Raw genomic sequence first — 3,849 nt, 5'->3', positions numbered from 1 at the left:
AAAACAGTGGGAGATACTTCTCAACTGACAACTGAGGTCATTTAAAGTCCCCCTGTGGTGAAAATCCAGCTTTTAATGTTGTTTATATGTATATAAGGTGTTTTTAATATGCTTTAAGACAAACCATGTGTAAATTCATAAGTTGACAGCATTGCTGAGTATTTTCACCTTAAAACGGCAGTGAACCAAAGACAGTCTCAAAAACACGGTTTGAAATGTCTGGTGTTTCTGACTTCACAAACTACCTAGTAACCAATCAGATCACCGTGTGATCGTCAACGAGTGGATCTCTGAGCTGCTGTGAGTAAGTGGAGGTGGGGCTCATCTGAATATTCATAGAACCGTTTATACTAAATGAGGCAAGGGTGTTGAGATACATTCAAGATATATTAAGGCAGGAAGGAAAAAACTTTTAAATATGTAATTTTGGTGATCAAAGATTAGGCTAAAGGGATACAATTATTGACTACGGGGGAGGGACTTTAAGAAATGTTAACACAGCATAAAGAAATAACAAAACTGTTAAAATATTAGTAGGTTTAAAAAAAATGTTTTATTCAAAATGGTACAACAAAACCTGTTACAATAAAATGAGAAAGATTTTTGTGATGAGTCTTCCATACTCCAGAATGCATGAGAAACGGCAAGAAACTGCAGGTTGCAGGCTACACAAGGTAAACCAAAGGAAGAAACCATCAAACAACAAGAAAGCCCATTAGCTGCAGGCATACATTCAATGTTACCCAAAGACCTGAGGGGATTTACAGGGATGTGACCTGCCCTGCTGATTGACAACACATGCCAGAGATTATGCAGACAGCCACAAATGAGAAACTAGTGCTACATCTGAAATCGAATATTGTATATGGTGTACTACATCTGAAAGGCTTGTGCACTAAACTGTGTGTAAAACGGAGCGGAACGCAGAAAATTAAGTAAGTATAGGAGGGCTGGGCTTAAGCTTTGAACGTTTAAACATAGTTTAAGTGGAGCAAATTGTAACACTCCTAATGCACAAGTTTTCTTTTTCATTATTATTATTTTTTTCACTTTTGTAACACAAGATGCTTTTCAGTTTTGTGACCAAATACCTTTTGTTTTGTATCAGCCCTGCAGAATAAAATGACCTACAAGGGTGCATTCGGTTTACTGCTTAGTGCTTAATGCACTAAAGGAGGCTGCACTGTACCAACTAAACTGTAGTGTACCAGGGACTAAATGTATAGTGAGAATTGCACTCTAAACAACAGTGTGGCCTTTTTCCTATTGTTGCGAACTCGTTTCGAACCGTGACCCCACAACCGGGGTACGTACCGAACCGCGACTTCTGTGTACTGTTACACCCCTACTATACTGTATAATATTGCCAGGGAATACCAGACTCTGAGACGGAGAGTTAGTTTGTCAATAATTTTACTTCAATAATAATTGATAATTCATTACATTTATATAGCGCTTTTCTAGGTACTCAAAGCGCTTCTCATGGAATGGGGAATCTCCTCAACCACCACCAACGTGCAGCATCCACCTGTATGATGCGACGGCAGCCATATTGCGCCAGAACGCCCACCACACACCAACTGACTGGTGGAGAGGAGACCAATGTGATGAAGCCAATCAGTATATGGGGATGATTAGGAGGCCATGATGGACAGAGGCCAGGGGGGAAATTTGGCCAGGATGCCTGGGTTACACCCCTACTCTTTTTCGAAGGACATCCTAGGATTTTTAATGACCACAGAGAGTCAGGACCTCGGTTTAACGTCTCATCCGAAGGACGGTGCTCTTTGACAGTATAGTGTCCCTGTCACCATACTGGGGTTTTAGGACCCACACAAACCACAGGGTGAGCACCCCCTGCTGGCCTCACTAACACCTCTTCCAGCAGCAACCTAGTTTTCTCAGGAGGTCTCCCATCCATGTACTAACCAGGCTCAGCCCTGCTTAGCTTCAGTGGGCAACCAGTCTTGGGCTACAGGGGGATATGGCTGCTGGTGGCTTACTTAGAGTTTCACAAGGAGATCACTGGAGTCTTCTCAGGTGAGTATAGCAGATAAGGAGCCGGTAATCCACATTGGAGACCAACTGATGAGTGACAGTAGGCACGTTTCTGTAGCCAAACTCAAATGTAGCGACCCCCTACCACCCCGAGGAGCAAACCACACCCACCAATAAAGTTCAGAGGCTTATCACCTGAGCTTAAAACAAAGAATTTATTAAAGTCTCAATTGTTAAAATGTCTCTTGAAGCAGGACAACCGTCTTCTGTTACGGTATGTCTCTGGAAGCAGGGCAACTGCCTCCCTCCACAACGTGTCTCTAAGCCTGGTTTTAGTCCGGAGTTCCCCCACGCTCCCCCACTTAAAGGGTGCTGCCACCCAGCTGAGTTAGCTCCTCCCCCAGCGGATAACTGGCAGTACGGTGTCACCGGCTTGCTCCCTGGCCCTCAGCTGGCCACTCAGTCCGCCACGGCTGAGTCACGAAGCCTGGAGGAAATCCACAGCAAACGTAGGATACTCCTTGAAACAGAGGAAAACACCGCAACACACCAAGGTTCAAGTGAGGTCTCACCACAATCTTCACACCAATAATCAGCAGGCGATCGACTCAGAACAGCGGCAGACAGGTGGCGCCGGCGGCACTGGGATGAGTTATTCCATTGTATACCTGCCAGGGAGAAGACGAACTGGATGATGGATTTACAATTGAATGTCGGCAGCTGGAGGCTGGGATCCTTAAGCTACAATGCAGACTGTTGATAGCGAGACACAGTATAGAATAGTAGAGCGAGGCTGGTAAGTCATTGGCTACGGCACTAGCAAGACAGCAGTATACACATCCAGTAGGAAAGTCGATAGAATGGTACAGTGAGGCTGGTAAATCGTTGGCTACAGCACTAGCAAGACAGCAGTATGCACATCCAGTATTAAAGTCGATAGAACGGTACAGTGAGGCTGGTAAATCGTCGGCCACAGCATTAGCAAGACAGCAGTTTGCACATCCAGTATGAAAGTTGCCAGAATGGTACAGTGAGGCTGGTCAATCGTTGGCTACAGCACTAGCAAGACAGCAGTATGCACATCCAGTATGAGAGTCGATAGAACGGTACAGTAAGGCTGGTAAATCGTCGGCCACAGCACTAGCAAGACAGCAGTTTGCACATCCAGTATGAAAGTTGCCAGAATGGTACAGTGAGGCTGGTAAATCGTTGGCTACAGCAATCGCTGTACAGTAAGGCTGGTAAATTGTCGGCCACAGCACTAGCACGACAGCAGTATGCACATCCAGTATGAGAGTTGACAGAATAGTACAGTGAGGCTGGTAAATCGTTGGCTACAACACTAGCAAGACAGCAGTATGCACATCCAGTATGAGAGTCAATAGAATGGTACAGTGAGACTGGTAAATCGTTGGCTACAACACTAGCGAGACAGCAGTATGCACATCCAGTATGAGAGTTGATAGACCGGTACAGTGAGGCTGGTAAATCGTCGGCCACAGCACTAGCAAGACAGAAGTTTGCACATCCAGTATGAAAGTTGCCAGAATGGAACAGTGAGGCTGGTAAGTCGTTGGCTACAACACTAGCAAGACAACAGTATGCATATCCAGTATGGAGGTCGACAGAATAGTACAGTGAGGCTGGTAAATCGTTGGCTACAACACTAGCAAGACAGCAGTATGCACATCCAGTATGAGAGTCGACAGAATAGTACAGTGAGGCTGGTAAATCGTTGGCTACAACACTAGCATGACAGCAGTATGCACATCCAGTATGAGAGTCGATAGAATGGTACAGTGGGGCCGGTAAATCGTTGGCTACAGCACTAGCAAGACAGCAGTATGCACA

General features: G+C 45.3%; 1 long non-coding RNA gene across 1 annotated transcript; it reads right to left on the bottom strand.

Annotated features, from left to right (window-relative positions):
- Nucleotides 1-2,194: 2,194 nt before the first annotated feature.
- Nucleotides 2,195-3,204, bottom strand: LOC143728618 (uncharacterized). Its single transcript, XR_013199850.1, has 2 exons — nt 2,571-3,204; nt 2,195-2,485 (listed from the first exon to the last, which is right to left on the bottom strand). It is a non-coding gene; the product is annotated as an uncharacterized LOC143728618 (long non-coding RNA).
- Between the last annotated feature and the right edge of the window lie 645 nt (nt 3,205-3,849).

The sequence above is a fragment of the Siphateles boraxobius genome, unplaced genomic scaffold (assembly GCF_051911475.1).
Source record: "Siphateles boraxobius isolate OS27281-9 unplaced genomic scaffold, OSU_SipBor_1 8, whole genome shotgun sequence".
Taxonomy (NCBI): domain Eukaryota; kingdom Metazoa; phylum Chordata; class Actinopteri; order Cypriniformes; family Leuciscidae; genus Siphateles; species Siphateles boraxobius.
The sequence above is the reverse complement of the archived record's forward strand: the minus strand, read 5'-3'. Positions and strand labels throughout refer to the sequence as shown.